Source organism: Strix uralensis, chromosome 2 (assembly GCF_047716275.1).
Source record: "Strix uralensis isolate ZFMK-TIS-50842 chromosome 2, bStrUra1, whole genome shotgun sequence".
Classification (NCBI taxonomy): Eukaryota; Metazoa; Chordata; class Aves; order Strigiformes; family Strigidae; genus Strix; species Strix uralensis.
This window is the reverse complement of record NC_133973.1, coordinates 32,866,713-32,888,203: the sequence shown is the minus strand read 5'-3', so window position 1 is coordinate 32,888,203 and position 21,491 is coordinate 32,866,713. Positions and strand designations below refer to the sequence as shown.

General features: G+C 45.5%; 1 protein-coding gene across 7 annotated transcripts in view; it reads left to right on the top strand.

Annotated features, from left to right (window-relative positions):
- Nucleotides 1-21,491, top strand: part of TIAM1 (TIAM Rac1 associated GEF 1) — a 189,374-nt gene that overhangs the window by 67,167 nt on the left and 100,716 nt on the right. The window contains exon 1 of one of the 7 annotated variants that reach the window (XM_074858167.1): nt 4,162-4,270. The exons of the other annotated variants lie outside the window; for them this stretch is intronic. The gene's annotated coding sequence lies outside the window, so the exon portion shown is untranslated. Of the gene's footprint in view, nt 1-4,161; nt 4,271-21,491 lie in introns of those variants that run through there. 7 annotated transcript variants of the gene reach the window in all.

Genomic DNA, 21,491 nt, shown 5'->3' with positions numbered 1-21,491 from the left:
TGAATATAAGATGGCTCGAACCAAACTGTGTCCCCACCTACACAGAAAGAACCCTTTGCTTCAGCAGTACTGTTGGTCACAGCCCCTCCTGCCAGATGTGGGAGGCTGCACAGACACAAGGTGGTTGTTGCTCGCAGGGGAGGGGGTTTACCAGGGTGAAAGCCAGTGCATGGCTTGGCCACATCATCCACAGTGATGTGTAAGAGCTGGCTTGAACTTTGAAACCCAGGTCACATTTGTAGGGCCTCAGTTTATGGTGTTATGTGAAAAAAGGGTATAATGTCACAGTAATATGTGCCAGGGTGCCTGCCTCTGCTGCCAGGTTTGTCTGTGGCTACAGGATGTTTGGAGTAGCACTGAAACTGGTGTTGGGCATCAGAACCTTGGTGTTCCCCTGGGGTTGTTCCTGGCAGATAAGTTCCTGGTGGTTCCTGGGTCATGTCCTGAAACATGCTTGACCAAAGCAGGTGATAATCACGGTGTCTGGGATCATTAGAACCAGCACCATGGCTATAAGTGCTTGAAGAAAGGCCTGAGTGGCTCCAGTTGTCTGGAGGATGGAGACAGGACGCTTCTCCGAGGCCATCTGTTTGCACAAGTGGAAAATAAGACTGATACAATCATGAATTTTTGAAGCACCTTGGCTTTGTAAAGTAAGCTGTAGTTAGAGATACAGTCTGCCTAGCCCTGTGCAAGCGCGGCCAATGCTCTTCATATCTTACCTTGCTGCTATGCTCAGGGTGAGTCACTCCACTGAAGTGACTCCCATTTTTCTGCCCAAAGTGATAATCCATTGTTAAAATTATATTAACTCGTGTGCTAATTAGCAGGTGTGCTAGGGTGTGAGAAGCCCGTGATGTTAATTAGGGTTGATAAATACAACTTTATGCAGGATACAGACTTGGCTTGTGTCTGACGGGAGTCTCTCTCCCCTCCTTTCACCACTGAGAAGGTGCTGTCCTGTAGTGGACTGTGCTACGCTGGGAGGACCTTTCTCCTCTGGGCTCTGTGGTGGGGTCTCCAGATCTCAGCTGGAGATTTGGGAGAGCCTGTGGACTCCCTGAAGGGCTTCTGGTGTTCGTCTTGCTGATGCTGGAAGAAAAAGGGTCTTTTCCCAGTGGTATCATCTTTACTCAGCTGAGAAGAGGGTGGTAAACTCGCCCTCATCCAGCCGCAGGGGTTAGCTGACAGCCACTTCCTCAAGCTCCCAGAGGCAATGGCCCCTCCAGTCATCCAGCTCAGTGACTGGCCTGGTTGTCTGTAGCCTGTTTTGGGCAGAATATGCTAGGATGTCTTAAAACAGGTTTCGGTAGGTCTTCGCTAATCACCTAGCGCGGGAGAGCGTTAAGATTTATATAAGTTGGCTCGCGCGCCTTCAGAGGAAGCCCACATCAAACGGCATGTATCCAAATGCGTCAGCCAAACCAGGGTGACGGGGCCGGGGCCTGGAAATGCCTGTTCTCCCGCAGCAGGCAGGCGTGAGCTGACAAGTTGTGGTGCTGCCCGAGAGGGCCCTCGGCGAGACTGTTGTCAGTCGGCCGCTCCACACCTTCCCTGAGCGGCCGGGGCCACCTGCTCCCTGCAGCCCGGGCCATGGCGGATCGCTTGCCCCTGCCAGGCTCCCCTGAAGGCTCATCGTCTCTCAGCAAAGCTTTGGAGGAGGGCGGATTGGCTGGTACACGGCCTCTCCCTTGCGTCTCCCTCCAGCCCTTCCTGAGGATTGCAGCCACAACCAGATCAACCAAATCAAGTGCTGTATCTACAACAAACCCAGATCTTAGCTACTTGATGGCACCTGTAATTCTTCTGTGCATCCCTCTCCATACATCAGTCTTGATATTTATTGCTTGATGTTTTTTATTCTGGTGCTATGGGTCACGACGGGAAGGGGTAATCACTGCTTTTCTTTTATCCATCTGCACTGATTTAAAATCCACTGGTGGTCAGACCAACTTGGGACTTGCTGACTTAGGACTCGGTTGTCTGAAACTTTCTGAAAGCAGCTCTTACAGGGGGGGCACACGTAGTTCATGCTTTCCTGGGAGTCCTGGCCATGCCAAGGATTTACTATAGGTAGCAGCAAACCAGCAGGAAAAGATGGCCCAAACTGCTATGACAGAATGCAAATCGACCTGACACTGGCAGCAAAAGGGTGTGCCTCCTTTAGTCCTTTTAGGCTGAAAAATGCTTTAGACAATCACTTGTGATCTGTCGTAGTAAGCATATATGTTCCTCCTTTAGGACTGGAGCGTAATTGCTTTGTATCTATGGGAGCTTGTGTTCATGTACACTTGTGTATACGTACACATTGGTTTCCATGTAATGGCAAAGCCGTTTTGATGAGAGTGATTAAGGGTGGGTGGTGTTGGAGCTCTGAACACAGCTTTGCCTGTCAGGCTCTTTGAATGGGCTGAAGATGGTGAGTGCTGGCTGTGCCTGAGCGAACCTGAAGGCAGGGAGCAGCAGCCCCTGTCGCCTTCTGAGTCACTCATGGCTCGCCAAACCTGCTTGCCTGCTCTGCTCAGGGTTTGCTAGTTACCTGTGCCGAAAACTTCTGGAGGAGGCGGTCCGCTTCCCTGGGCTTTCTCCCATTTGTTTCTTGTGCCTGGCCCACAAATATGAGCAAAGCCAACAGCTCCTTCAGTGTTTAAATTAACTGTAAGGCTAAAGGTTGATTGTTTCAGTGCTTTCTAGTCCAAGTGGTACGTCTGATCCCATCCCTCCTTCAGCCCTTTTCTGCTGTCGAGGTGGAGGAGTGCCTCTAGTCCCGGGGAGACCTGGTGCTTTCTAAGCTGGGCAGATACATCGGAAACATCTGATGCTGCAAGTACTCGGATGTAAAGTTAACCTGCTGTTTGAAGCGGTCTAAAACTAAGTGCTGTACCAGGAAGCTCAGCTTGCATGCCTGTTTCTGATAATGGGGTAAGTAAGAATGATCAGGCTGCATCAAATTACTTCTCCAACTATCTCGTCTCTGGCTGGCCCAAAATAGAGTCATCTCCTCCATCCTCTCCTCTAGCATCCATGGCACCTGGGCATGTGGAGCCCCACAGCCTCACTACAGCTATTTAATCATTGCAGTCGCACAACAGTGTGTATAACCTTGTGGGAGAACTGGGCTGCTGCACATCTCTTTTGCCATTTTATTTTTTTCTTTTCCTAATGGTTTTGTCCTTTTTCCAATTCGTGGTCATTGCTGGATTGCAGAGGCAGAACTGCAGGGATATGGTTATTGCTTAATACTCTGTATCTTTGAAGTATCACACAAGAGTTGTAGATGTTAATTTGTTAATTAATTTGATTTCTGTTTGTAAAAAATATTTACTGTGTTGTCTACTTCATTCTGAGAATAGTTTGATACCGGTTTTTCTTCTCCCATTTAAATAGTGCGGAGTCAAGCTGGGGAAGTTGGGGGATGAACATAGATGGTTTAGGTTTAATATTGGTATTTATTTATAACAACTGTTAACCAACCCTGGTCTCGAGGATGGTGCTGCTCAAATCCTAATCCAGAGACGGTTACATGAAAGTAGCGAATTAAGTAAAACCAGATCCATGAGTAATTTTTAAATCCCTGTAGTTCTTGATCCTGGAAACACTTTTGCACCTGTGGACAGCTTAGTGAGAGGCAACTGCCTGTGTGTTTTGAACACGTCCTCTACAGAAGCACTGTCCAGATACATACCCAGGGAGAAATCCTCTGGGATGTGAGGAAGTCGAGGGCAACGGCAAAAAGGCGGAGAGTAGGTCAGAAGGTTTTTATCTTATGTCTTGCTGGTGAATTGTTCCCTGGAAATGCAATGAAATGCCAAGGATGATGCAGTTTAGCAGCGTGAGGAAGGGGACCATGCTGCTGGGTCACACGTAGCTGATGTGTAAGTCGCGTCTGTGAGTTGGCTGAGTATTTTAGTTCCTGGCTCCTCTTGCAGCGCACCAGGCTGGTGAGTTAAAGTCACCCTGGAGGGGTGTCCTTGGGAATTCAGATTTCAGGAGCCAGTGGGGCTGAGTGGCAGTTTGTCTGAAGCCTGTGACAGGAGGAATTAATCAGGAGAGGGAGGGAGGAAAGGAGGGAGGGAGGGAGGGATGGCAAAAACCCAAACCTTCAAACACACCCAATTGACCCATCTCATCTTAGCATGAAACTTAACGAGTTACACCCACTCTGAAGCAGAAGGGGAATGAAACACTGGCGCTTCCTCCTTTCTGTTACAGGCAGCTGGGGCTTGGGAAATACAACAGGCAAAGATGTTTGTGCTGTTGATGATGAGCGGTAAGCTACTTCATGAATGACATTAACTTTTGCTTGTGTTGTGTGTGCCGGGCTGGGGGAATGAGAGCAGCTGAAGCTCAGCTAAAGCTGGGAAAATGTCTTTGCAGGGTGTAGTGTTGTCGTGTTGTCTAAGACGCTGTGTGTCCAGGAAGCCCAGTAAAGCTTTCCTGTCTTTCCCCAGTGTGGATGGAGGTGCTGGTTTCTTTGAGTTGCATTTAATCAGGTCGTTGAGTGTTGTTTGCTTTTCCAGGGTTTGCGCTGATTGCAGGTAGCAGAAGCACACTGGATTCATTGCAGACACTGAGAGCTCAACCTGATTGAATGGGAGCTGGGGACTTCATAGCTAAATTCCCTAAGAGAGAAAATGTAGTATCGTGTTACTTATTAAAGATGCTTCCCTTCTCCAGCTGTCTGGCTTTATTTTCAGTAATTACAGGTTGCCATGCTCTTTAATTGTTGAAAATGAGCCCCGTGAAAGGTTTCAACTTGAATTGAGCTCTGTTAGGTGTTTCTGCGAGGTGGGGAAAGCTGAAACGATGTGAAGGGCAATACTGCCGCGCTTTGCAGTAAGGGTGGGAAGGCTGGGTTTGGTGGGGTCTCGCGCTCATCAAAGATCTGATAATGCTGCAGAAGCAGGGGCTGGGGAAAGCTTTTCTGTATCGGGTTGCTCATTTTTCTCCTAGTTACTTCTGTGATCGCTTACCAAGTTATTTTATATACCGGTTACTATCTTTAAATCTAAATTGCCTAATTCTTGGGTTGGTGACAGGAAATGTGAGTACAGAGCCCTGGCCCTGCAATTACTGTGACTAAGCATTAGGGCTAATAACCAAGCGGGCAGCGTTGTCTCCTGGCCCTGGTCTTCCCCCAGCAGCTGGCTTCTGTCGAGGGGCCGGCTCTCCATCCGGACCCGCTATCTTCAGGGCTGCTGTAGAAATGTTGGATATGGCTTCTGCTTCCTGGGGGGCATGGACTTTGCTTTCTGATGGGCAGAGTTCAGACCTGATTCAGAGCTGTGCTGGGACCCATCAGCCATGAGTAATCCTCCTGTGCAGAGGCAAAGTATAATGTGTACCTTTTTGGGGGAATTAAGTCACGCTGTAGCTGTTGGAAATGTTAGTGCTTTAATCGTTTCATTTAATATACCAGAAACCCATTGTCAAGGCGGTTATTAATTACTTTGACAGCGTTTTCATATTGCAGGAGTGATTTAAATTTTCACATGTGATTAGTGCAGTGGAATGAAGGAAGCAGGTTTTGTGGGTGTTGGTGGGTTGCTTGTTTTTCCCCAATCCTTTTGGAGTTAAAAGTGATCTGTGCATTATGAAAAATGTGTGGAAAATTGCTGTGTTAATCATGGCAAATAAAGCTAAGGAATCAAGTGCTGAAGTGTGGCATGCCTGGTTACACTTCCTCAGGGAACTTGCTCTTTAAAGGGTACATGTCTGTTTTTAAGAGGGTTCCAACTTGTTTTGAGGCAGAAACACTTTATTTTTCCAGAATGCCTGTTGGAAAAAATCTGCCAAACCGCAAATTTGCATCATTTAAGTGTTTGCTTGAGCTTTATGCTTTTTTCTCCGGGAAATCAGTGGTAGGATTCCTACTGGCATCAGTGGCAAGAGGAGGCATTGATTTTGCACCATCGCAGCAGTGGGACCAAGCCTGTTAGACATTGGTCTTTGGAGCAGACTCGTTTATATTTAAAGTTACACATTATGGCTTGAGTTGTAGGTAATAGCTGTTTGAGAATGAACTCTGAGGAAAATACTGATAGTTTCCTGCAGGATCAGTGACCTGGATTGGCCCAGCATGGGGTCCAGTGAATGTCTGGGCATCCTCCAGAAGCTGGGGCAGAAGGATGGGGGGGTGCAGAAATGGGAGCTCCCTGCTGGGGGCAACAGATTGGCTCGGGTCTAAAGCATGGCCTCACTGTGTGTGTTGAGGCTCTGTGGCGCATGGCAGCAGCAAGCCCTTTATCACTCCCCCTTCACTTTGGCTCTGCTAGTTATCCGGTGCTGGTCTTCTGCCATGCTGTGAGGATTAATAGCACACACAAAAAAAAGGGTCTGGGGGGGAGGGGGGGGGGTAGAGGTCACTAGAATAAAATAGCAGCTCCTAAACAATTTATTGAAAAAGAAAAGTCCAATGCAAAAGTAATAGTGGTGTCAAATCTTTAAAAGAGTTTGGCAAGAAAGAGAGCAACTCTCTACTGATATGTCTTTCTCACCATTATTTTGTTAAACTGGTGACTTTGCAGTGTGTTCCAGTGAGTTTTATGGCCCAGTAATCCATTGCTGGATGAGGGGAATGCATTATTTATAGATTAGAGTGTTTTAACATCCTAGCATGGGGTTGTTTAAAGAGGTCAGAATACAGAGCAGTGGAAATGGGATTAGCCCAGCTGTACTGCAAACAGTGCAGAAGCAGGGGAAAAAAAAGGGAAGTTATCATGTAGATATTTATCTTTTTGTTGTGCCTCTCAAGGCATAGGTCATATAAGATTTAGGGGTTTCTAGAACCGGAATGTAGTTTTTCTCTTTATTGTCTGGGACATCTCAAATTTTAATTGAATTGTAAACAAACATGAGCATCCTTTTTCCCTGGCTCAGCAGGCTTGCTCTCTGCTGCTTGTCTGCTTTCTTCGTGGGATGCTGTTGAAGGACTTGAGGAAGGGGAAGCTGTTGAGCGGTTTCCGTGCATGAAACCTCCCTCTGTGCTCAGCTTTGCGCGCACATCCTGGAACTACGGTGCTGTGGCTGGCGCAAGAGGCTCGTGGGCAAACGGGTAGTTAGTTGATTCACTCTGCAGAGTGCTTTTAATGTAATTGCTTTTTGAGACTTCCAATTATGCTTTCAATAAGAGTTGGAATGCGATGTTCTCAGGTAGCTTAAAAGGCCCTCGTAAAGCAAGGCAAATAAATGATCCCAGTAGTGGCCAGCAGTGTAGCAGGGTGCCCATTAGGTAGTGCACACTTCTGGGTGCGTGCAGGCCGAGGGGTTCCATGTAGCTGCAGCCCTCTGAAGGGTCTCTGTGCCCAGCCCTTGCCTTGGCTCACAGGCAGCTTGCGCAGGAGACTCAGTGGTCTTGCTGCTGCTGGCACCCACAGGAGTTCCCGCTCTCCCTCGCTGCCTTCGATGGGCTTCCCAGCAGCGAGGTCTGGAGTGGCAGGCTGGAGGTTAGCTCATGGGAGACCAGCAGTGGTTTAGCTCTTGCATTTTCTAGCGTTGTCTAGAGTTGGTCTAGATTATGGAGTAATTAAGAGCTCAAACTTACAGTGATGTTAATGGAATTTAACAAGTTGCCAAGCATTAGCTGGGCTGCAGGAACTGTGTGTGTGCTGTTAGGAGGAGCACCGCAAACGCGCCGTGGTGCAACTTCACCGAGAGTGGAGGAAGATAAATTGCATTACCTTGCATTGCCATAGGTGTACCGGAGTTACAGCTAATGAGCAGTACCTCTGTAAGCTGACTTCAGCCTCACCGCAAATCACCTTGCATACGTACATGCTGCTGTAATGGCATGAGTGTTTGCAAGTGGGGACATTTCAGGAACGGTTTGGGTCTGTCAAAAGGTCAGGCATATGGATTACTTGTGGACATAGGAATGTGTGAAAGTCATGGTAGGTGTGCTCTTCTGCAGACGTAAGGGGATAGAGATGGTGTTGGTGGGCGGCTGTGGTGGTGGGAACGGTTGTGTTTGTTTCTGAAGAGGCAGAAACATTTTTTTCTTGTGAAAGTTGCTCTGCATTTCTATTTCTGTTTTCCCTTCCAAACAATTTGGAACTGGCAGGCTTGGTTTCATATGACAGTTCAAGAAAACACCTCACCTGTTGAGGGGATTTTATACTGAATAATAAGTGCAGAAGCAGCACTTGAATAGCACTGTCTTTATGAAACAGTCTTTTTTCCCCCATTTTTTCCTCTGTATCAATACTTGCAGCACTAGTATTGTTGCTTAGATGCATTTCAGCTTATGGGGATGGCTATAGGGGGCTGCACAGCTGCTAGTAGCACAGGCAGGGACTTAGGAGCTTGGCAGCTGCCTGGTGGTGGTTCTGGTGCACTGGTCTCTTGCTCCATGGAGCAAAAGCCTCCCGTGTGTATAGGGAAATGTCTCTTTCCCATTGTGTTGGAGCTGCTGGGGCAGTTGTCCTGGGTGCTGAGGGTGACCCCTCTGAAGATAAGGCTCTCTGAAGTAGGCAGAGTAGGGCATCAGCAAGTCATAGCTGCAGATGGATGCATCGGGGGAGTTGCCAGACCTCGTCTGTAGCACTTTGTTGGAAGCCGGAAAGCGGTACTTGGAAGCTGATAAAATAGCTGAGGTGGGAGGGGAAAAAAGAAAGCACGTCGATTTTGCATTAATACCTGCCTCCACCATTTCTGCAGTATGCACAGAGCTGCTCGTACCAGTCTCTCCTTCCATACACTGCCTCGCCGTCTGGCTGCGGAAAATACCCCAGCAGCAGTTGGGCTTTTGGTGAGAGGGGGCTTCACAGTTCGTGTTAGAAACTGCTGTAGCAAACTCTGAAAAGCTGGTGCAGTGACTTTCCCAGGTGAGCAAACAGTGCTCTGTGGTCCTGCAGTCGAGTCCCTCTAATCCTCAAGTCAGAGGGAAAACAAATAAACTTTCTGCTGTCTGCTTCCCAGCTGAAAATTGCTTTGTTATTCATTTGCATTAACCTGGGCGGGGAAGGTATATTAAGAGTGTGCTCCAGGCCCTTAGACATTGAAATGGAGACAAAGACTCCCTGTTGTGCAAGGCCACAGCTGGGAAGGGAGGTTGGGAAGCTGCTGGGTGCAGCCGCCTCCCTGCACCCAGGCAGGAAAGGGGACCAAATACTGGTCAGGACAGGAGGGATTGTCATCAAGGTCTGGGATGTGCAGGAGAAGGAGTATTTAATGGTTACTACAAAACAAAATTCACTTGAACCAGCACTGCTTGATAGGCACATTCTTGCACATTAACCAGTGAGCCTAGCTGGAAGAAGCTAAAATTATTTTAACAGCCTGCATGGGATTGTGCTAAATATTGCCAAAACCCCCAAATCCAGCATGCTGAAGGACATTAACTGTGTGGTATAAACTTCGCAACCTGAAATTAGTGAACACGAATGATCAATCTGAGTTTAAAAAACTGCAGCTGTATGACTGCTGCTTGCCAGCTCTGTGCCTGCGGCAGATGTCTGAGAAGAAGATTTTTGGGTTATCCCAGTCATGGGAAAGCAGCGTCTCGACGCTGAAGTCTCATCTCCAAAGGGATCAGACACGTTCTCGCCCGTGCCCGGGTTTTGCATGAATGCTAGCAAAACCTGGAAGACCCAAAACAGAGGTTGTCCGATGCTCCTTGGCTGCGTGAGGTGCTTCCCACCTCTCCTGGTGAGGGGGGACCCACGCGTGAGGCCTCTCTGTAGCGGAGGGATGCTGCAGCATGGCATGGTCAGCATGGCATGGCGTGGCTGCAGCCCCGGGGTTGCTGAAGGAAACCTGCCCACCAAGCGCCGCGGGACTTGAAACAGTGACTACTCCCAGGTTTCCTGGAGGGGGGGGGGGGATTATTAAGTGATCACTGCAGGTTTATGCAGTGAATTAAAGTGGTTACTGAAAACCTTTGCCAGGCATCTGATGAATTTTCACTGGAAGTGATGTGTAATACATGCCAAAGGCTGTTTTGGTTAAAAATGACTGATGTGCTTTTTTTAACAGTTATAAAGGAGCATTTTTTTTTTTCCTCTGCACAACTGCAACAATGAAAACTCTTTTTTCTCCCTTCCCCCCCCCCCCCCCCCCCCCCCCCCCCCCATAAGCGGGGGGGAAATTGCATTTTTGTTGATTTTTATGGTATCCTAGAGTGGAGTTAGTGAGGTGCTGCCATAAGACATGCGAGCATAGGCAGCAGGCACCAGAAATGAACATAGCCTTGTTGTAAGTCTCTAGGCAGAATACAGAAGTCAATTCAGTTAGAAGTTGCAGGATGAAACTTATGACAAACAAGCCAGTGGGAGTAATTTTCTTGCTGCTTTTATTTTTTTTAAGCAAATTAATCTTAATGCTTTAGTAACATCTGGATGATTTCTTGTTAATCTTTTTCTAGGAAGCACTTTTTTGTGTGTGTACTTTGTTATGGAATGAAAAATCACTGTAATTTACCAGCCTGCTTTTTTTTTAAATTTGGAAAGTTATACTGTTTGATGTGTTCCTTCAAGCTGTCATTCTTGGAGGCATATGAATGAATGCATGACATTTCAGCTTCTGTTTACTGTTTAAAACAGGTCTTTATGCTTGACATGGTTACCTGAGCATACCTTCAAGTTTGGAATTTATAGGTTTTATTTTTTTAAAGGGAAATCAAAAGGAACAGGAGGATTTTGAGGAGGAAGTAGATGCAGTCAGTTGTTTTGGGCCACTTGGACTAAGTAAACCTGTATAAATATCCAGAGCTACATGAAGATTTTGGACACATTGGCAGTGTCCCTGGGAGCCCCTTGCCTTTTCTTGCCAGCAGTGTGGGCTATCCCCCCAGCCAGGGGACAGCTGGTGCCTCTCTGGTGAAGTGTGTCCTCCAGCCTTTTTGTAGTGGGGGTGGGGGGGTGAGGCCAGAGGAGGGCAAAGTTGCACATCTGCATAGGTACTCAAACAGTTGGAGTCTGTATTTCGAAATAACCTTGAGTAGTGTGGGGAATAGGCAGAACACGGCTGTCCGGAGCATGAGAAAACTGTCGTACCTACCGCAGTCAGCTTTTGATTCATGCTGCTGGGTGAGTGAAAGTAAAGAAATCGAGTCTTTTTCTGGAGCATGGCTTTGAGAGTAAAAGTGTCTGCAGGGCTGGGGGTGCTGGGGCTCCATCTTTGGGAGAAGTGGGCAGGATTATAAGGAAATAGGGGCTTTGTGGGCCTCATTCAGGCTTATGGGGCTTCACAGCTAATGAAAAAACCTTGTGTTTCTGAGGACCTTACAGCTGTCCTTGTTGGGTTCTCCTTTTCCAGGGAATGGTGTTTGGTAAGGGGGCAGGGAGAAGCTGGCAGAAGACTGTGGGGAAGGGCAAGGATTTGGGATGGGATGGGTCTGGAGGCAAGAGAGCTAGAAATAGGGCTTGGTCTCTCTGAATTGGGCATGTTCGCCAACATTGAAGAGGCTGGAGTCTCATCGGGTGTGTGTTGGTTAGTCCTCCTGGAAAACAGGAGGCTGAGCCGCTTTATGCCTGCCAGTAACCTGGTCCTTGTTGTCAGATGTTGTGGGATGGTTCCCCCAAAGTATTAGGTGCCATGTGGAAGGAGAGCCGGGACTGCCCCATTGCACGAGATATGGTATAGCTTCTCCTGCCAGCACCAAATAAATGGCAATGAAATAATTGACAGGCCTGAGTCTACAACAGTATGGAAAACAGCTACAGCTTTGTGTAAGCTCCTGGACCAAGGATCACATATCCTTGTGTGACTGTAAAGCAGCTGGGAGCTCTGGTTTCAGTCAGTGCTGGAGCTTTCAAATGTAGCTGCAGTATAAATACAGCAGGGTCCATGACCACTTCTCAGGAGGTGATGGGGGTGGATGGTGTCTCAGAAGAAAATTTCAGGAGAACATGCCCCTTGTGTGTCTAAAACACAGATAAAACAACTTGCAAAACATATAGGAAATATGTCAGTGGAGTATGCTATTTTTGCATAATTCAGCAACATAGAACATCAGAGAAATGTGTCTTGTAAAGTAAATAGTGAAGTGCTCTAACAAGTGTTTGTTTGGTGCTGAGTACAAATGTGCAGGGGAAAAAGGGTTGACGTCTTTGAAGGTTAATTGAAGGAGCCCAGTAAAACCACAGCTCCCAGACAGTGAGTGGTCAGGCAGGCAAAATTACAAATAAATCTATTAAGAGAAAAAATAACATCCTATATAATAAAATGTGCAGAGCTATAGAGATGGCATAATAATAAAAGGCTGAGGACATTGTAGTATGTGGTTGACCCAGAGTAGCAAAGAGCTATGAAGCTGCTATCCAGGGATGTATTCAGGGCTTTGCTGGATTCCTTTCCCCCAGCAAAAGGTTTACTTTTAAGTTGGTTTCAGTGCTGATTTTCTGAAGAGATGAAAGGGGGCTGCCTCTAGCAGGGAGTACAGTCTGGTGGTTGGAGTAGGAGATCTGTTCCTGCCACCGATGACTTGCCTACAGTTCAGGCATGGTTGCTTGGTGCCTCAGTGCCTCTGTAAAGAAAGATGGCTCCTCACACACCAATTTTGTGGGTTAAGGAACATTTACAAAGTTTTAAGGATGTTTATTGAATATAGTTTGCACATTTCCAGTGCATTTTACTCTGAGATGTTTTAGCCTAGAGCTGTTGTCTGCAAGAGCAACAAGAAGTCTAAGGAATTGCCTTTGGAGTCAGTTTTGGATTCAGCTGACCTCATTTCCAGGACATAGACCTGCCTGCCAGCCCCTGTAAATACATGCACCCTTGCACTGGGATAGGGTCCTAGTCTGAGCTCCAGGGCTTCCTGGGGTCGGGGGGCTGGATCCTGCTTGCCACCAGAACCTGCTCCAACTTTGCTGTGATTATCACGAGCCTTCGGGTTGATCGTCCTATTTTTGAAATGGTTCCCCAGCCTGTGTTGCTGGAGGTGGCTGGATACCCCCATCTGATTTGGGATTTTCCTCCACATGGTGGGTTTAGGAGAAGCACAGCTGGCCATCCTTAGCTTGCCTGTAATTTAGACAAGATTACAGGCAAGCTGCAGATAGCCAGCTTTTTAAGAGCAATCTCGAACTTGCTCTTCAGAGTGTACATCTCACTTTAAACTTACCGAGACCAGCCAGCTGTGGAGAGCTATTTCTGTACAGGAATCCCTTTAAAGTTTAATGCATTTTTTGCTCATTGAACCCCAAAATGAGTCACTTAAGGGAGCAGAATCAGATTTTTGAAACCTCTGCCTACCTGTTGCTTCCACTAACTTTTTTGTGACGTGCTTTGGTCCTAGATTATTCAGAGAGAAGTAAAACAGATTCAACAGAGGACAGGTTTTGGCAGCATATAATACCGATGAGAAGGAATTAAGGATTAAAGCGTTTTCAGCAGGTATTTAAAGTTGTACTTTTATCAAATTCTCTTTAAAAAAATGTGTATTTGAATATGGGAAGATAAAAGTGTTTAGAAGGTTTTATTCCTCTCAGAGCTACCGATTCATACTCTAAATGGCAATAAAATGTCTTGCCTTGCTGCAATCTGCAGAAAGGTGTTAGTCACGTCTTAACGTTACTCTGAATTTGGTACAGAAGGGAGAGACAGCAACTTCATGCCTTCCTGGCAGCGCCTGCTTTTTCACTACCCTCTTCGCACCAGAAGGTACCCAAACTTGTTGCTGTGAGTTTTTTAGCAAAATTCTCTGGAGGTCTTGAAAATGAATACATTTGTGTGGAGGCCCGTCCAGCCTCTCTTCTTGCTCACTTTCTCAGCTCCTCACTCAAAGGGCTTTCAAAAGCCAGGAGGGTTGTCTGGGTTGAGCTGGCAGGTGCTGAAGGCTGGACCCACCCCACCGCTGCCTCTGTGATGCTGCGTGTGCTCTTGGAGCTCAGTGAGGCTCCCAGTTGGAGCTCCGGAAAGGCAGAGGTTTAGAATGTTGGCAAAAGAAAATAATTTTTTATATTGCTAGAGCTGGACCAAATTTCACATTTAGAGTCTCTACTAGTAAAACTGATAGAGCAATAAGAGGATTATCTTCTTCTGACCTCTCTTTTTAAACCTAATAGATGAATGCTGGAGGCCAGGGATTCATATTCCACCAGGCCTGACCTACAATTTATTGCAATGTTATCTCAAAGTAATTGAGTGAGTCCTACAAGTCTGTATATCAGAATAATTCTGGTCGTTTCTTAAGGAGGTGCAGATGATTCCTTTCATTTCATTTTAGAGAGGTCTTTTATGTGAAGCAAAGTGACAACGTGTTTTTTGATGCTCTGATGAAATTATGCGGTATTGAGCACAGTCCCTTCTGTCTGACTAGATATTTGTTACCACCATGTCACCTGCTTGAGCACCTCACCTATATAAATGGATTTATTCTAACTTTATTTCAGTGATACAGGAAAGTAATTTCTCCATCTGTAAAAGGAGATTTGAAATGCAGGGAGATATAAGATACTTGCCTGTGAATCTGTGGGATTACATTTGAGAGTGAGGCCTTAACCTAGTACCTTCGCTATAAGATACAACCTTCACTTAAGCTTCACAACTGCATAAACTAATAAACCTGTTAACCTGGGTGCTGCACACTGAAATTCTTGGCTTGCAATCAAACAGAATCCTCTAGAACTTAAAAATTTAGAAAAAATGGGCCTCAGCTCTAAAGGCACATGCCCTTCTTTGAAAAGCATCCCCCACATGGCTGATCTGACTGTTCTCCTAAAATCTTGTTGAATATGTGAAAGTAAGCGACAGTGCTGAGTGTAAAGAAAACAACAGGAACGTGAACATGCCCGATGTAAGTACTGCAGGTTATTTCATCAGGCTAATAACAGAAAATAGGTCTACCTGATGGGAGAGCATTGTATAACATTGTGGAATTTATTCAGCAGTACAGAATGTAGTCTGAAATGCTACCTGTTAGCATTAGCTGTTTCACTGTAAATCGTGGATTTGAGGACTCAGGCTTTCTGATTGTTTCTGGCTGAATGTGATTATCTCAATAGCTACACTTGAAAGCTGTTATTTTATTTTCATTATGTCATTGTAATAGTGCTCAAAGGATTAGACATAAATATATGTGAAGAGCTTGATCCCTAAGAGCGTGAGACACAAATCACATGCCTGGGCCAGGTTATCATGATTTCATAGAGAAACTGAGTGGGGTTTTTTTGACTAAATGACCATTTATGCTTCTAGCTTCTCACAAACCCAGTGTGGATAGCCATTTTCTTTGGGCTGTCATCAGGGATGCATATGCATGTTGGACTGTGCTGTTGGAGATGGGCAGCCAACTCCTGAAGTCATGAGGCTGCTGAGAGGTCTAAGCCAGTGCTGCATCCGTCTGGAAATGCCTGGAGGTCTATAGACTCCCCAGATGAGAGTTTCCTTTCTTACAGTGAGGTTTCCCTTGCCTCCTTCAGCATGATCGGTTTTGGTGGTACCAAGAACACCAGTGGAGTTGATTTTCCTATGGTAAGGGGATTCAGCTGTAGCAGCAGAAGTCACCTGTACGTTGATATCACTGCATCTGCCTCTACAAAACCACAGTAGAACTGACTTTTTTTGGTTTTCTTGCCAAAAAGATGGTATGGGGACCGGAGTTTAGGTTTCTTCGTGCCTCTAAGGCTCCCACTAGCTGAGAAGAGTTTGGGGTGTGCACAGGAGTAGCCACAGGGCTGTAGCATAGCATCCAGCCAGGGGCAGCAACCCTGTGTGGAGCGCTCGGTCCTGAAAGCGCAGGAAAAAAGGTAGCTAAGGGTGTTGTCTTCTGTAATAGCAAATTAAACTGGGCACTGAGTCACTGACTGCCCGCAGCCGTCCATACCAGTCCTCTATTGGAAGTTACTGCCCCTGCAGCAGTGATGGTGAAATATGGCATTAAGCTGTACAGCTCAGCCTGTACGCCCGAGTTAAAATTAGAGCAGTGCACTTGGGTACACCCATGGGGATGGTTTTAGCTGCCGCACCCTAACCAGCCCTCCTGTTGATATTTATGATCCCTTGCTAATAGATGAAAAGATTAAAACAATGCAATGAAATCACAAAATGTAAGAGTGAAGAGAAAGGAGAAAATACTGCATTATCTAAATTTCATACTAGTAAAATTTTATACTTGTAGTATATTGAACTTGAATGATGTGATGAAGTTCTAGATGTTCTTGATGGAGCTAACACTACAGTGTTTTCCTTTGCAGCAGAGGAGTCCATAAAGCTGTACCAGGTTTTTCTTCCAAGACCTGTAGGTTATTCTTTTAATTAAAGATGCGGTAAATTTAAGTGTTTTTTTTAGTAAAAGAGTGTTGAAAATATTCTAAATACAACTCTTCGTTAGTCCAACGCAAGACCGTTTTAATTTAAAATCAGCAAATGTTTCAGCTGGGTTTCCATAACAATTATTAGTTTTTAATTTTTTCTGCCATTTTTCCTGATTAAAAATGGAATTATTACTCTTCTGATTCTAAATCTGCTTCCCGGCTTCTTTCATGAAAGGCACTGTAATGTCCTTGGAAAAATTGGATGGCTGTTGCGTCAGTGTTTCTTCATCTAAATGGATTTGGAAAATATTGGTAGAATTTTGGGGTGTTACTTAAGGCTGGTCTAACTAACAACATATTAGTGTATTTAAGCCTGATGCCAAAGCATCAAGTTAGTTTGTGTGACATCGTTCGCAGCTTCGTGGTCAATCTAGTCCAGAATGTCATGTTTGATATACCGTCAGCTTAATTAAAATTTATAGTTAGCTGTTATGATATTGAATGTGATTTATCCCTATTTATTTTTCTGTATATTCAAATTCAAACCCATTCCAGTGTACATAGCCTGTACTTCCATGCAGTGGCTTTCAACATCCTCTAGTCAGTACATCCATAAAAACTGTTCCAGCAGAGGCACAAGTCCCTTGGAAGAAGTCAGCGGGCAGCATGCTGCATACTGTAGCAGCTGTGGCCATGCTGTCCCCGTCCCCTGGCTTCCCATGGGCCGCTGCGGAGACTGCAACTCAAAACCCACCAGACAGGCTGCTGAGGCATTTGAACATGTGGGCTTGAGATATCACTCCTGTGCCATGGGCTAGGCTGGCTTTCATGTTTCAAATTGCCGCTTGCATACCTCCAGTAGTGCAAGAATGGTTCTTGTGAATTGAATCCTTTCTGTAGAAATTTATCAACCTTTTACACTTGGCACAGCAAAGGAATCAACAAAATTAACAACATTTTGTTTTTTTAATTTTATGTTTGTACTAAGCACTGTGTTCACTGTTGTTCAGTTTTGTTATTTATTGCTTGCCTTAAATACAGGCTAAGTTAGAAAATATGTACAGTGGGACATCTTATTTATCTGTTCATACCATGTGGCATTCTTCTGAATATTTCCCTCAAGCTCCGTTAATGAATTAATTGGGCAAAATCACCCATGGCATACAAAAAATTCTTTTCTGTTTCATTTTGATGGATAGTGTCTTAAGTGATGTACACTGGAAGAAAATGTCTTAAGTAGTGTTCTTATGGGATCAACAATTCATAATTCAATTTAGTCTGAAGTCGCTGGCTGACAGGTTAAACTGAGACCTGTCCTCAAGTCTCCATTAATTTTCATCTGAAAGTTCCCTGGAAAAAATGCTAGCCCAGGGATGGCTTCATTGCCAATAGGTGTGCTAGCAATCCTTGCTTCGCATTGGTCTGCACTTCAAGCTGCTCACTTGAATTATGGGCTAATTCTGTCTGGAATTCTGCATATTTTTTTAATCTTGTTTCTTTTAATAAAAGTTACTTGACAGGGTGATATCTGAAATAATGACCTTGGTGTAACAGTGCGGGACAATACTTCGTCACGTGAGTGTTCATATAAAAACATCCCTTGAGTCCAGTGGGAGTCAACTTCCATTATGGCAGTGCTGAGCTTTGCTCAGGTCTGGTATTACACCATTTAAGTATCTTCCTTGAGAGTGGACATCAGATTTCTGTGCAGGAAAAGAAGATGGATTCTGGAAATCTTGCATAAACAAATTATACTTGGCAAGCGGGATGCTGCTGTGTTTTCCCTGCTTGTTAAAAGTTCCAGTAAAAAGGTCTCTTGATGATACAGAAATAGCCTAGAATATAGGCTTGGTCAGAAGAAACTGGCAACCAAAGCAGGGCTGTACCTTTTCCCTTGAAACACCATCCCGTGTATGTTTGTATTTTCTTCATTTTTCATGATCTACTGACAGAGAAATGTCAGGATAAGTTTCCTGAAACCAAAGGAGCAAATGAATAAAGTCTTTTTCTCTCTTATTCCTGAAACCAGTTATGGGCCCTTTATTTCCCTAAACCTATTAGGTTAGGCTTTAAAAAACAAAAGCCAAACCCCAAACAATACAGTAAAGCCAAAAGCACCGGAGCAGGTGTTGCCCACTTGTTAAGACAAGTATAGGACTCGTTTCCTTTTCAAAACGTGGTTGGAAGCCAGGCTTTAAGAAGGAAGATCCAAATGGAACTATTGAGCATAAACTTACATTGTCGGCCCTGTGCCCTAAAATTGCATATTTATGTGCAGCGTTGTAAGAAGAGCAGGTTATTAACCTTGCTGAGCTCCTGCGAGTGCCTATAAATCCCTGCACAAAACCTTCCTAGAGTTTTCCCAGCCTCTTTGCTCATTAGGAAGATTAACTGCAATTCCTTTCCTTTTTCTCCCCATTCTGATATTCCAGATCTCATTAGCTGCTTCATGGTCTGGGTTTTTCTCAATGCTTCATGCCTTAAATTAAGCACCAGCTTTTATGAATGGCTCCAAGGTGTACTTGTATGACTCGGCAGAGAGTTGGCATGGCTTTCTGCCTGCCCACAACTAAACTATTCTTGTGAAAATTTTTCCACGCCAGCGTATGCACCTCCATGTTGCAGTATTGGTTAGAGCCATCCAGATAGGGTTTTTTTTGGCATTTCAGTAGATGCTAAAAAATGATCATAGCATGTTATGTGTGTGCTTCCTCCAGGCACCGCAAGAGTTGTTTGATGGAAAGCCTGAGCCCAGCAGCCTGGGATGTGCTTGAATGCATGTTTGTCCAGAGCTTCCTGCATCGCTTGTGTAAACAAACACTTCTTAATTTCACCTCCATGTTCAGATTTCACTGGGACATTTTTCCTCGTTGGTATGGGAGCTGTCAGCAAAGGTCTCTGCCTAATTTACCTGTGGGACTGGGGGAGGTTGGTTCCCTTAAAAAGTTTGAGTTGCCCATTGTGTAAAATGTTTCGCAAGTCGCATTGAGCTGGGAAAAGTACATGGCGGGGCAGACTCTGCAAGCTGGAGCGGAAAGGTACCCTGCAAAAGTGATTATACATTCCTTTTCATAGTTTGGTTGTTCTTTTTTTTTTCTTGTTTTTAAGAGGCAGAGAATACGTTCAGGCATGTTAAAACCTGTGTGAGAAGTGATAATCGAGTGCTTCCCTCCTTTCCCACAGCTGGGCGTAGATAAGACGCGCCAAACCTTGTGTCTGGCTTCTTTTGTTTGCAGCCCTGTCCTTCCCCATGAGCTGCTGCATGGCCTCTGTTCGGAGATGAGTGGGGTGAGGTGGTCGAGGGGCGGTTTGCCTCTTTTCCTCCACCTGTGGCACAGAAGCAGTGCTGGTACCCATGAGCAGTGTCAGTACCTATCCCTGTCCCCATCCTGGGGGTCTGTGCCCCCCTCTCACCACGGTGCTTGCTGTGACCCCTAAATTACCAGGCTGGTGGTGCACGGGGCCCTTTTTCTGCCCCATCACCCCATCCCAGGGAATGAGATCTGTGCCAAAAGCCACCTTCTTCTCACTGTTCCTCTGTCTGCTGAAACCACTCAGACTTTTCAGGGTAAAACAGAGGTCCTGGTGAATGGGGGTGGTAGAAACTGGCATCAAACCACGTTTCCAGCCATCGCTGTAGTAGTTTATTTGTTTCATTTAAAAGCCGTTGCAGACACGGCTGTTTTAAATTCTCCCTTGTGACCTGCTGTGCTGATAAGTGGTCAGGCTAAACAATATCCTGCATATTAATTGGTGCAGTGGGATTTCGGGTGATGCTTGGAGGAGCATTACTCTTGTTTTTAACATTGGTACTCTTCAAATGTTTTTATTATCTTTAAAAGGGATTTACTGCCTGGGTACTTAATTATTAATCTAATAATTAAACCCGAAATGAACTCTGAAAGTTGGTGAATCTGTCTGAAACTGCAAACAAAGGAAGCCTGTGAGGTTTCTGTATCTTTTATAAAGATAAACCTCTGGAACAAACAAACCAACAGAAATTCCACAAAAATGTCACAGCCAATGGACTTACTGCTTGCTACACTATATAAGATTATAGAAATGCTGGTAGCTAATTGCAGCCTTACAGATGTCATCAGGACAGTATAGTGGATTCTGTAGCCTGTGAGATGGGCTGAAAGAAGGGATGATTTTCCTCCAGCCTGTGCTGTCTTCATTTGACTCTCAGAAGTTTAAAGCAATGAACGTTTTTTGCAGAGAAAGAAGAGTGTTTGGTTGCTTTTTGGGTACTCTCTCTGAACATAGCTGCTGTGGGAATTTCAGGTATTTAAAAAAATGATATATAAGATGTTAACAAGGGTGTTTTCAGAATGCTTACTGCAAGTTTCCTTTGAAGGACACCTTTTTTTTTTCAAATGGGAAAGTGAGATGTGCCGCCCTGGGACTGTTACCTGGGATGATGCCGGGATCTGGCAGCTGGGGAGGGTGGCAGTGTTGCCTGCCACTGCCTTTGCTTCCTTATCCTCCTCACTGGGGCTGTCAGGTCTCCTGGACCAGAGCAGGGAGAAGGGGAGGAGGTGGAGAAGGACCCTTCCTCACAGCCAAGCCCTGGTGGGACAACCCCTGAGAGAGGGGTGAGTGGAGTTGGCTTTAAGGGCTCAGGCGCAGCCTGGCTGGTGAGTGGGCCAAAGAAAAGGGTGCTAAAAATGACCGCTGAGGAAATGGCTTTTAGAAAAGTCAGAGAAACAGCATCTTGTTTCTCTGAGATTTTTTTCCTTCTGTTCTTAGTACCCTTTTGCCTTTTCCTTTTTGCTGTTAAAGTTATGTGCATGAGGCAAAGAAGAATTTCTCATTGCAATTCAAAAACCGTGGAAGCCGAAGCTTTTTCGTTTTGTGTGTGACTCTTCAAACCTCATTACATCTTCAGGGGCCAGATCCAAAGCCCACTGAATTAATTTTCCACTGATTTCACTAAGGCTTTTGGGCAAGATGTTTAAGAGAGATGTTATTTCTGCAGGCAGGAGGCTTGCTGGATCGCTCGTGTGGCGGCTTGTTCTGAGTGAGACCAATATGCATAAGCTCGACAGCTTCCTTTTGAAGAAAAGGATGGTGTCAGCACTGTGGAGGGAGACACTTTTTCTTCCCCTGACAGACCTGAGGTTTCTGCCCACCCTTGGCACAGCCAGAAGCTGGCAGCCTCGCAGACGAGAAGCAAGCGGCTGCAGTATGGCAAAAAGGAGAGCACTTGTGTTGCTGTGTATTGCAACGACCAGAGGCTGCTTGGAGCAGCCCCTTATTTGCACAACAGGGACCAACAGAGAAAAGAGTGACTTTCCC